The sequence below is a fragment of the Staurois parvus genome, unplaced genomic scaffold, assembly GCF_062004578.1.
Source record: "Staurois parvus isolate SC_StPar_1 unplaced genomic scaffold, SC_StPar_1.0 ptg000132l, whole genome shotgun sequence".
NCBI classification, from domain to species: domain Eukaryota; kingdom Metazoa; phylum Chordata; class Amphibia; order Anura; family Ranidae; genus Staurois; species Staurois parvus.
This window is the reverse complement of record NW_028317928.1, coordinates 1,489,003-1,502,500: the sequence shown is the minus strand read 5'-3', so window position 1 is coordinate 1,502,500 and position 13,498 is coordinate 1,489,003. Positions and strand designations below refer to the sequence as shown.

The 13,498-nt window shown below is 45.5% G+C and overlaps 1 protein-coding gene across 1 annotated transcript in view; it reads right to left on the bottom strand.

Annotated features, from left to right (window-relative positions):
* LOC149466127 (uncharacterized) overlaps positions 1-13,070 on the bottom strand; it is a 37,512-nt gene extending 24,442 nt beyond the window's left edge. The window contains exon 1 of the mRNA XM_089672744.1: positions 12,959-13,070. The gene's annotated coding sequence lies outside the window, so the exon portion shown is untranslated. The remainder of the gene's footprint in view (positions 1-12,958) is intronic.
* Between the last annotated feature and the right edge of the window lie 428 nt (positions 13,071-13,498).

Here is a 13,498-nt window from a genome sequence, read left to right as displayed (position 1 = left end):
TATTTTGTTGAGATCTCACTTACAAAAACACCCCCTAGCATTTCTAGCTGTGGCCATCTTGAGTAAGGGCAGATGGTTCCTGTAGCAATTACTTCCTGGAATCCATCTGCCCTTAGCTCAGCCATGAGGACAGAAGGGTGTGCTTAGCTGAGAAAGCCCCTTCTCCCCTCCTGAAGACTTCTAGGCATGGAAACCAGGAAGTAACTAAAGAATGTTAAAAAAAAACTGTTTAAAACAAGTAAATATAATACACTTTCCTATATATTTACTAGTGCTAGCAGCATAAGGAGTCAAATTAGTCAATGTTGATTGAGAGAGTGAATTTCCACTTGAAATGCGTGGTGGTATCAAACATTTTTAAGACTAGACTTGTAACACGCCAATAGATGGCAGCACAAGTCACAGGGAGCACCGACCTTCATAAGTCAGTGTGCCAAAAGACCACATGCGTTACTACGTTTGCCATTTCATCATGGACGGCAAGGTAGAACAAAGAGCAAATATGAAATTCTGCATGAAACTCAGCAAATTTGCCAGAGAGACATTTGATATGATTCGGCAAGTTAACAGCGATACTGCAATGAGCCATTTGAGGTGTTTTGAGTGGCGCGCGCACTTCAAGAGTGGAAGAACATCAATGGAAGACTACGAGAGATCAGGAAGACCTTCAACGAGCTCAAGCCCCGAAAATGTCAAAACCATTCAGCAACTTGTGCACGATAATCGACGGAGAGCAATCGACAACATTGCTGCCATCATCAGTTTGTCATAAGAACAGTCCAGGCTATCCTCACATGTGATTTGAACATGCGCCATGTTGCTTTCAAGTTGGTCCCCAAGTTGCTGACCCAGGAGCAGAAGGAACACCACGTCAACGTCTACCAAGAACTCAGTCAGTGTAACATTAATTACCCATTGTTCACGTTGAGGATCATTACTGGTGACAAAACTTGGGTGTACGGGTTTCATGCAGAATTTCACTTTTGCTCTGTGTTCTAACATGGTGTCCACGATTAACCACTTGCCCTCCAGAGGACTTTCCCCCCCTTCTTGACCAGGCCATTTCTTGCGTTACAGCGCTGCATTACTTTAACTGACAATTGCGTGGTTGTGCAATGCTGCACCCAAATTAAATGTATGTCCTTTTTTTCCCACGAATTGAGCTTTCTTTCGGTGGTATTTGATTGCCTGTGTTGTTTTTATTTTTTAACCGACAATTTTGAGAAAAAAAACAATATTTTTTACTTTCTGCTATAAAACATATCCAGAAAAAAAAATTTAAAATATCAAAATTTGGTCAGAAATTTAGGCCAAAATGTTAAATGTCTTTGCAAAAAAAATCCCAATAGGTGTAAAATAATTGGTTTATGTGAAAGTTATAGCGTTTAAAAATTGTGGTATATACACTGGTATTTTTTAATTTTTTTCTACTAGTAATGGCAGCGACCAGTGACTTATAGCGGGACTGCGGCGGGCATTCTGACACGGGGGGGGGGGGGGAGAGAATGACTTGGTGTCACAAACATCCCCAGTGACACCAATACAGTGATCAGTGCTTAAAAAAAAAAAAAAGCACTGACATTGTACTAATGGCACTTGGCAGAATGGGGTTAACATGAAGGGGCGATCAAAGGGTTAACTGTGTGTGTTTTACTATGGGGCTGTGTCCGTGTGCTTCACTGTAAGCACACTGCTTTGAATGGCTGTGCTATGCACTAGCTGACAGGGAGGAAAACGGTTTTGTTTACAAACAGTTCTCCCTGTCGGAGATGCTTGGCAATCACTGGCCGGCACCTGGTGATTGACAGCTGTGGCCGAGACCGGCGGCGTGGGTAGGGTGCCCCCTACCCGGAAATCCAAAATCATGTATATATACAAGATTTTGCGCACCCATGCCGCCCTGTAGCAGTATTTCTGCTACAAGGTGGTCAGGAAGCGGTTAATAGTAGAAAAGGTAACACAGAATAGCACCAGTTGCACAGCTCCCGATGTACACAGGACAGTGTCGTTTGGCGCACTGACTTATGAAGGTCAGTGCTCTATGTGACTGTGCATGGAGCTGCCATCTGCTGGCAGGTTACTAAACCAGTCTTGAAACTTTTTGATACCACCTCATACACATATGCTCTATTATGCGAATGTTGTTTTTGAAACCATTTAATCTTTAAGTTGGCCGTAGAAACGACAAGACAGTTCTTCGATCTAATAACTTTTGGCCAGATCCAGCACAAATATAATAGGATGAGTCAAACTGTCACTGACATCAGGGTGAACATCGATCTGACATGTTAGACAACGTTGAAAAAAAAACATATGTCGCCAGCATACCATAGATCCGTAGTAACTGGTCCAAGTGTTTGTTGAACAGATCACATCACAATCCATCTCAATGCTATGTTTCAAGGCCACACACGACCTCTTCATCAGGTATGTGATGATGACACATGATCACTTAAAAAAATGTTGGGACTAGTTACTACAGATCTATAGTGTACTGGCAATACAGTATCTCCCAGAAGTGAGTCCCCCCTCACATTTTTGTAAAGGTTTGATTCTATCTTTTCATTTGACAACACTGAAGAAATCACACTTTGCTACAATGTGATGTAGTCAGTGTACAGCTTGTATAACATGTAAATTTGCTGTCCCCTCAAAATAACTCAACACACAGCCATTAATGTCTAAACTGCTGGCAACAAAAGTGAGTCCACCCCTAAGTGACAAGGTCCAAACTGGGCCCAAAGTGCCAATATTTTGTGTGGCCGCCATTATTTTCCAGCACTGCCTTAACCCTCTTGGGCATGGAGTTCACCAGAGCTTCACAGGTTGCCACTGGAGTCCTCTTCCACACCTCCATGATGACATACGGAGCTGGTGGATGTTAGAGACCTTACGCTCCTCCACCTTCTGTTTGAGGATGCCCCACAGATGATCAATAGGGTTTAGGTCTGGAGACATGCTTGGCCAGTCCATCACCTTTACCCTGAGCTTCTTTAGCAAGGCAGTGGTGGTCTTGGAGGTGTGTTTAGGGTCGTTATGTTGGAATACTGCCCTGCGGCCCAGTCTCCGAAGGAAGGGGCTCATGCTCTGCTTCAGTATGTCACAGTACATGTTGGCATTCATGGTTCCCTTAATGAACTGAAGCTCCCCAGTGCCGGCAGCACTCATGCAGCCCCAGACCATGACACTCCCCCCACCATGCTTGACTTTAGGCAAGACACATTTGTCTTTGTATTCCTCACCTGGTTGCCACCACACACGCTTGACACCATCTGAACCAAGTTTATCTTGGTGTCATCAGACCACAGGACATGGTTCCAGTAATCCATGTCCTTAGTCTGCTTGTCTTCAGCAAACTGTTTGCAGGCTTTCTTGTGCATCATCTTTAGAAGTGGCTTTCTTCTGGGACGACAGCCATGCAGACCAATTTGATGCAGTGTGCGGCGTATGGTCTGAGCACTGACAGGCTGACCCCCCACCCCTCCAACCTCTGCAGCAATGCTGGCAGCACTCATACGTCTTTTTCCGAAAGACAACCTCTGGATATGACGCTCAGCACATGCACTGAACTTCTATGGTAAACCATGGTGCGGCCTGTTCTGAGTGGAACCTGTCCTGTTAAACCGCTGTATGGTCTTGACCACTGTGCTGCAGCTCAGTTTCAGGATCTTGGCAATCTTCTTATAGCCTAGGCCATTTTTATGTAGAGCAACAATTCTTTTTTTCAGATCCTCAGAGTTCTTTGCCATGAGGTGCCATGTTGAACTTCCAGTGACCAGTATGAGAAAGTGAGAGCAATAACACCAAATTTAACACACCTACCCCCCATTCAAACTTGAGATCTTGTAACAATAACGGGTCACATGACACCGGGGAGGGAAAATGGCTAATTGGGCCCAATTTGGACCTTGTCACTTAGGGGTGGACTCACTTTTGTTGCCAGCGTTATTTTCCATGTAGTGACAACAGCCAATCTGGAAGCAGCTTTCTCCAGGCCTTTTCCAGGAATGTTTGCAATGGCAATATATTGAATAATAGAAAACACTGGACAACAATGATTTTGCTTCCTGAACACTTTTTGGTGAATCCAAGAATAACTGATGCTAAGACTAAGGAAGGCATTTTTGTTAGTCTACAGATCAGATACATCATCAATTAAAAGCTTTAAAGTTCTCTTAGAAAGACCTGAAAAAAAAAAAAATCACCTTGAAAGCATTCAAGGATGTTGTTGAGATTTTTTTGTCACCAAAAGAGCTCCAATCTGCACTCAGCTGATTGACAAACTTCTTACAGCACACAAGACCATGAAATGCAACACGAAGATCCATTTTCTGAATTTGCACCTGGAATTCTTTCCTCTAGGTGTAACCAGTGACAAACATGGTGAAAGGATTCACCAGGATGCTGCCACAATGGAAAAATGATATCATGGCAACAGAAATCCATCAATGCTAGCTGACTATTGAGCTAGTTGTGGGAAAGTATGAGGTAAGGGGTAAGCAATGGGGCCTGCCTAGAGCCTCTATGGGCAGTAACTGTGAGGAATTAGGACACGGAGTAAGGTTTACTGCCTTATTAATTGAAGCCGAAGCAGAATCTGATGGGAAAGGCCCTATAACTACAGGATAGAAATGGCAGGCATTGGTACCCACAGAGGATAGTGAGTCTCCCCCAAATTGCCCCAAAACCATATAGAAGGTAGGAACAGGACTGAGAAGTGCACCAACATCTTTACTTAGGCCTGGTGGCATGTTTGTTTGGTGCTATGGCCTGAAAGAATAAAAGATCATTCCTAAAACCCTACTGTAACTGTACAATACATTGGACCCTCCACTTTAAGGGATAATGCATCTGTCCATCATACGTTCCAGCCACCAGAAGTTACACAAATTTCTGGGCCTGAACTATCCTAATGCCATGTAGCCAGCAGCTCCACCCATGGACCCCAATGTGCATTCTATTTTCAGAAGCGAAAGATGCAGCCATAGCATCAATACTGGTTACATGGCCAAGAGAAAGTTGTCCTGACAAAATGACATCAGCACCCCCCCAAATGTCCATGGGAATGGTACCCATCATACTGCTGCCACTGACTTGCCTTGGTTCGAAGGCAAGGCTCCATGTCCTACCCCTCCTGGATGAGCTCCCGCAGGAAGGAATAGATGACTGCACACAACTGGGGAGGTAAGGTGTGCCTGTCCAGAACACTAAGGATAACTCCAAAGAGCCCAGAAAATGGTTGCAACCGTGAGGAAGGAAGCAGCAACCATGCCCCAACTTCCTTCCCAAATCTTCACTCACCAAAAGTTCAAGGGAAGCTCTCGTCTGCAACAAAGAAGGGGTCAAGTAGAGGTTTTCATGGAGGCACTGTTTCTTCAATAAACCAGGGTAAAGGAGATGTATGGGAATTAAAAAAACAAAACAAACACGCATACCTCTATCCTGAATCATCAGTGTGATGCTGCAGCTGTGCCCAATCAGCTCTAATCCCGGGAATTGAGTGATCAAATGACTGCTGATCACTCACTTCTGGGTCTGCTCAGAGCGAAGACTGTTAGTCACTGCTCTCCTCTCTGGCCCTCCATCTCTCAGAGATCGAGAGCTTCGCCTCGGCGCACAGATCTGCGCATGCGCGGAATCCCGATGCAGACAAGCGTGAGGGAGCTAGGACATAGGCGCCCGCGGCAACATTCACAGCTGCGCATGCACACTCGTGCACACGCGTGCCTGCCTGGCACCAATGACAGCGCAGAGCGGGCTATTTAAACTGGCCATTGCAATGTCCATACTTGCTGTATGGTCTTTATCCTCTGCTTATGTTCTGATCCTGTGTGTGTACCTTTGTTGCCGAACCCAGCCTGCTCCTGATTTCTGCTGACCGTCTCCTGCCCTGACCCTTGGCTTGCCTCTGGACCACTCTTCTGCCTGCTCCTGATCGTCTTACCTCCTGTTGCTGAACTTGGCCTGTGACCCGACTATCCTTTGCCTGCTGCTCGGATTCCGTTCTACCTCCACAGTTACCAACCCGGCCTGTCTGCCTCCGCCACTTGCTTCACGGTGTGTCTGCATCCATCCATCCTGCACGGATCTATCCGTTTACCGCTCCGGTCTTGCCTGCCTCTTCACATCAGGCTCTTACCCAGCTACGTTCCACTAGCGGTCCTCTCTATTACAGCTGGGTGTACCCTGGGGCTGCGACCGGGTCTCAGCCTGCTCCAAGTCCATCCCCACCATCAGGGGCTCTGGTGAACAAGCAGACTGGGGCTTAGACTCTGCGCTCTGGGGAATCCCAGACTGTGGACCCATAGAGCTACCGTTAGAGAGTTTGTGACACCATCACTCAATGGTCAGGATCCTTCTACTGCCTGGAAGAGCTCTGCCAAGCCAGTTGATAGTGGGCAAAAGGCTGCTATTAGGTGATTCTAGGTCACAGTAGAGCAAAAGTAAGTGTACTCATGTGACCCGAAAGAGAAATATGACCAAAAGCAAAGCTGCTTAAAGAGGAACTGTATTGAAAAAATACAAGAGATACTATTGCTGACCAATGCTTTTCAAATGTGTAGTTGCTTGGCTGTCCTAATGAGCCAGTGGTTCCCCTACTTTCTGAATAATTGACTTGAAACTGAACTGTCAATGCCCAGAGACTAGTATTAACAGAAAATTAGTAATGGCGGCCTTTACATTTTTCTCAGTACAGGTTTCCTTCAAAAAAGAAGTTCCATTACCATGACCATAAGATGACATTGAAAATAAACTCAAAAAGAGTGCATGGGCAAATACGTCCAAACACGTATGTGGGCAGCTGGCCAGCACTTAAGTGTTTCACACCCTCAGTCTACAAGAATACACATAGGAAAAAGTGCAGTGCTGTCCAAAAATATATTTTGTGTCAGTGCAAACTCTAATATAAACTACATGTGATCTAAACTCCTTCATATAAAACTGAAAAATTGTATATCAAACAAAATATAAACATGTTCATCAAATCATTTAGAGCAGCAGCCTCAAACCAAAATGCATCAACCAAACTTCCATATATTAAATATACAATTCGATAAACACATGTCAAGTAATTAAAATAAGCGATTAAGTGGAAAAAAATAAAAATAAACTGTGTAATCATCAGTTCAATGTATTATCACAGCAACAGTCCACACAGTGATCTTCTTCCAAACACTTGTTCAGTGCCACCAACAAATGACCCCTCTTCCACATCTTCCAGTCAGAACACTAGACCTATTAGACTATAGGAGGCCTAACAGCACATGGCATAAGTAAGGTTTGCTTTCTTCCACATCTGCACTCATTGCTTCTGACATAATCACCTATTTTAACCAACTGATATGTGTATATTGAAATATATGTTTAATATATGGAAGTCCAGTTGACACATTTTGGTTTTAAGCTGACGCACTATATGAATATATGAACATGTATTCTATATATTATTTTGTTTGATACACAATTTTTCAGTTTTATAGGATTGTGTTTAGATCAAATATAGTTTATCAAGAGCACTTCAGTTTGCACTGCCAAAAAAAAAAAAAAAAAAGTTTATTTTAAACAGGGTTTTACTTTTTTTTGTGAGTATTTTTATAAGATGACATCTCTTCAACCACTGGAGATCCTCACCCCATATCCATTACCATCGGATGACATCTCTCTGACAAGTGGAGTTCCTTACTTCATCTCCATATCACCATAGGATGACATCTATCAGACAAGTGGAGATCCTTACCCTACATCTATTACCATCATCAGAGGATGACATCTCTCCAACTAGTGGAGATCCTTAGCCTCACCACCTGCCCCCTTGACCCTATCCCCACACAACTCCTACAACCTCCCTCCCCCTCCATCCTACGCTCCCTCACCCACATCTTCAATCTCTCCCTCTCCTCAGGCACTTTCCCTTCCCCTCTGAAACATGCACACATCACCCCCATACTTAAAAAGCCCTCCCTGGACCCCAATGACCCGAACAACCTCAGACCCATCTCCCTGCTCCCATTTACATCTAAACTCCTCGAGCGCCTAGTCTACGCCCGCCTATGCTCTCACCTCAACGACAACAACCTCCTCGATCCCCTACAGTCCGGCTTCCGTCCCCTACACTCCACCGAAACTGCCTTACTCAAACTCTCCAACGACCTGCTAACCGCCAAAGCTAATGGCCACTATTCAGTGCTCCTACTCCTTGACCTCTCTGCGGCCTTTGACACAGTCGACCACCCCCTCCTCCTCAAAAAACTACACTCCCTCGGCCTCAGAGATTCTGCTCTCTCCTGGCTCTCATCCTACCTGTCACAACGCTCTTTCAGCATTACCTATAATGCCACCACCTCCCTCTCACTCCCCCTCTCTGTTGGGGTCCCTCAAGGCTCTGTCCTCGGGCCCCTTCTCTTCTCCATCTACACCTCCTCCCTTGGCCAACTCATACACTCTCACGGCTTCAACTACCACCTCTATGCCGACGACACACAAATCTATCTCTCAACCCCCCACCTCACCCCCTCGGTCTCCGCCCGAATCACACACCTGTTGAGCGACATATCAGACTGGATGTCGCTCCACTTCCTTAAACTGAACCTCTCCAAAACAGAGTTTCTTGTCTTCCCTCCAGCCCGGACACCACCCCCCATTGACTTCTCCATCATGTCCAACAACGCCACCATCAAACCCGCCCCGCAGGCCAGAGTACTTGGTGTCATTTTGGACTCCAACCTATCCTTCCAGCCCCAAGTCCACTCTTTAACAAACTTGTGCAGACTCCACCTCCGCAACATCGCCAAAATCCGCACGTTCCTAACTCCAGAAACCACTAAACAGCTCATCCACTCCCTCATCATATCGCGACTCGACTACTGCAACTCCCTCCTCACTGGCCTGCCTCGCCGCTGGCTATCCCCGCTTCAGTCCATCCTGAATACGGCTGCCAGACTCATTCACCTTTCCAACCGCTCCGTTTCTGCCACCCCCCTCTGCCAATCCCTCCACTGGCTTCCGATTGCGCAACGGATCAAATTCAAAATCCTAACACTGACGTACAAAGCTGTCCACCATACTGCCCCGAACTACATCACTGACCTAATATCCAAGTACCGCCCAGCACGCACACTCCGCTCCTCACAAGACCTCCTTCTCTCTAGTTCCCTGGTCTCCTCCTCCCATGCCCGCCTCCAGGACTTCTCCAGGGTGTCACCCATCCTCTGGAACTCCCTGCCCCAACCCATCAGATTATCACCTACTCTCCTCTCCTTTAGGCGCACCCTGAAAACCCATCTCTTCAGGGAAGCCTACCCCGCCCCCTGCTAACTTGCCGACCTCCTCCACTCTTCCTACCACTCCATCCCCCACAGCTATCTCCTCCTGTGCCACCATCCCCTCCCTCCTAGATTGTAAGCTTGAAAGAGCAGGGCCCTCGATCCCCTCATGTTTTGCATTGTATTGGTATTGTTCTGTCACATGTTCTGTCCCCCTTTGTAATGTACAGCGCTGAGCGAACTATTGGCGCTTTATAAATACTGAATAATAATAATAATAATAATAATACCCCATATCCATTACCATCACCATAGAATGAAATCTCTCCAACCAGTGGAGATCTCCACCCCATATGGGTTACCATCACCAGAGGATGACATCTCTCTGACCAGTGGAGATCCTTACCCCATATCCATCACCATAAGATGACATCTCTGACCAGTGGAGATCCTTACCCCATATCCCTTACCAACAACACAGGATGACATTTCTCCAACCAGTGGAGATCCTTACCCCATATCCACAACCATCAACACGGGATGACATTTCTCTAACCACTAGGGATCCTTACCCTACATCCATTATCATTACCATAGGATGACATCTCTCTGACAAGTGGAGATTCTACCTCATATCCATTACCATCACCATAAGATGATATCTCTCTGACCAGTGAAGATCCTCACCCCATATACATTACCATCACCATAGGATGACATCTGTCCAACAAGTGGAGATCTTCACCCCATATCCATTACCATCATCAGAGGATGATTTCTCTCTGACTAGTGGAGATCCTATCTGCTATCATTACCATCACCATAGGATGACATCTCTATGACCAGTGGAGATTCTTACCTCATATCCATTGCCATCACCATAGGATGGCATCTTTATGATCAGTGGAGATCCTTACCCCATATCCATTATCACCATAGGATGACATTTCTCAGACCAGTGGAGATCCCACTCTACATTCATTACCATCAACATAGGATGACATCTCCCCAACCAGTGGAGATCATTACCCAATATGAATTCCCATCATTTTAGGATGAAATCTGGCTGACCAGTGGAGATGCTTAATCCATATACGTTACCATCATCATGGGATGATATCTGGCCAACCAGTGGAGATGCTTAGCCCATATCCATTACCATTGAATGACAATTTTCCAACCAGTGGAGATCCTCACCCCATATCCATTACCATCACCATAGGATGACATCTCTCCGACCAGTGGAGATTCTTACCCTACATCCATTACCATCAACATAGGATGATATCTCTCAGACAAGTGGAAATCCTTCCCCATATCCATTACAATCACTATAGGATGACATCTCACTGACCAGTGGAGATTCTACCCCGTATCCATTACCATCACCATAGGATTACATCTCTCCAAACAGTGAAGATCCTACCCCATATAAAATTACAATTATCATGGGATTACATTTCACTGGTCAGTGGAGATTTTTACCCTACATCCATTACCATCACCATAGGATGACATCTCTCTGACCAGTGGAGATCCTACCCCATATTCACTACCATCACCATAGGATGACCTCTCTCCAATCAGGGGAGATCCTTATCCCATATCACCATCACCATAGGATGACATCTCTCCAACCAGTGGAAATCCTTACTCCATATTCATTCCCATCATCATGGGATTACAACTTTCCAATCAGTGGAGAATCTCGCTCCGTATCTATTACCATCAGCTTAGAATGACATCTCTCAGCCCAGTAGATATCCTACCCCATATCCATCAACATAGGATGACACTTCTGTGACCATTGTAGATCCTAATCCCATGACTATTTCCATCACAATAGAATGACATCTCTCAAACTAGTGGAGATTTTTACCCTACATCTATTCCCATCACCATAAGAAGATATCTCTCCAACCAGTGGAGATATTTACCCCATATCCATTCCCATCATCATGGATTGACATCTCTGCAACCAGTGGACATCCTTACTCCAGCACCATCACTATAGGATGACATCTCTACGACCAGTGGAGATCTTACCCCATATCCATTACATTTACCATAGAATGCAATCTCTCCAACCAGTGGAGATCTTTACCCCATATCCATTTCCATCATCATGGGATGACATCTAACCAACCAGTGGAGATCCTCACCCCACATCTGTTACCAAAGATGACATCTCTCCAAACGTTAGAGATTGTTACCCTACATCCATTAGCATCACCACAGGATGACATCTCTTAAATCAGTAGAGATCCTTACCCCATATTTATTACCATCAACATAGGATGACATTTCTCTGATCATTGGGGATCCTTATCCCTCATCTATTGCCAGCACAATAGGATGACATCTCTCCAACCAGTGGAGATCCTTACTTCATCTCCATGACCATAGGATAACATCTCTACGACCAGTGGAGATCCTTACTCCATTTCCATCACCATAGGATAACATATCTACGACCAGTGGAGATTCTTATTCTACATCCATTACCATCACCATAGGATGATATCTCTCAGACAGGTAGAGACCCTTCCCCATATCCATTACCATCAACACAGGATGACATTTCTCTGATCATTGGGGATCCTAATATCCCACATATATTGCCAGCACAATAGGATGACATCTCTCCAACCAGTGGAGATCCTAATATTCCACATATATTGCCAGCACAATTGGATGACATCTCTCCAACCAGTGGCGATCCTTACTCCATCACCATAGGATGACATCTCTCCAACCAGTGGCGATCCTTACTCCATCACCATAGGATGACATCTCTCCAACCAGTGGAGATCCTTACTCCATCACCATAGGATGACATCTCTCCAACCAGTGGAGATCCTTACTCCATCACCATAGGATGACATCTCTCCAACCAGTGGAGATCCTTACTCCATCACCATAGGATGACATCTCTCCAACCAGTGGAGATCCTTACTCCATCACCATAGGATGACATCTCTCCAACCAGTGGAGATCCTTACTCCATCACCATAGGATGACATCTCTCCAACCAGTGGAGATCCTTACTCCATCACCATAGGATGACATCTCTCCAACCAGTGGAGATCCTTACTCCATCACCATAGGATGACATCTCTCCATCCAGTGGAGATCCTTACTCCATCTCCATGACCATAGGATATCCAGTGGAGAATTTTACCCTACATCCATTCCAATCACCATAGGATGATATTTCTCAGACCAGTGGAGATCCTTACTCGTATGTCCTTCATCTCTGACTCCCCATCTGTAGAACCCAGAATGAGTCGGGGTCACCGCTACAATGCTATCAATTAAATAAATTACAAAAGGAGCCAAGGATGTGCCATGCGTGATCCAAACCCAGATAATTAAACATATTTATATATAAAAAGCATGTTTGTATTTAACAAATATATATATATTTTTTTGGGGGGGAGGGTATATATAATATACGCACACACTTTCATTGACACAAATAAATACACATCATTGGATTTGTTCTCTTTTTTCCTCCTCCATGCAGGGAAGGTGACAGTTTCAGTGGAGGGAGGAGCTGCCCCCCCCCCCCCCTAATCCCAGTAAAGGTGATCATAGCAGACAGACCCCCCCTTCTGGGGACACACAGTGAAGGTGACCCGTGTCCCCCTCCTGCACCCAGCCACGGCTCAGGGCTCTGAGCTCTCTCCCTGTACCTGGCCTCCTCCGCTCTCCTCCGCACAAAGGCCCCGACACACACAGCAGCAGCAGCAGCAGCCCAGCTGCCTCCGGGGATCGTGGGGGATGCCGGGAGACGTAGTTTTGTCCGGGGAATCCGGAACCCCGCAACGTCACATCCTCGTTCCTATGGTGACAAGACGCTCAGAGCTGCTGCTGGGGGAGGAGCTTGTAGGGCTGCGGTGGGAGGGCGCTCTGCTGCTGCTGCAGGTGGTAGAAGAGCCATGCGTGCATTCTGATCATAATAGTAATATATATATATAAAGTAGGATATATATAGAGAGAGAGGAAGTAGGAGAGAGAGAAAGGAAGTAGGAGAGAGATAGAGAGGGAGAGAGTAGGAGATATATATAGAGAGAGGAAGTAGTATATATAGAGGAAGTAGGAGATATATATAGAGAGAGAGAGAGGAAGTAGGAGAGGGAGGGAGAGAGAGTAGGAGATATATATAGAGAGAGGAAGTAGGAGATATATATATATATAGAGAGAGGAAGTAGGAGAGAGAGAGTAGGAGATAT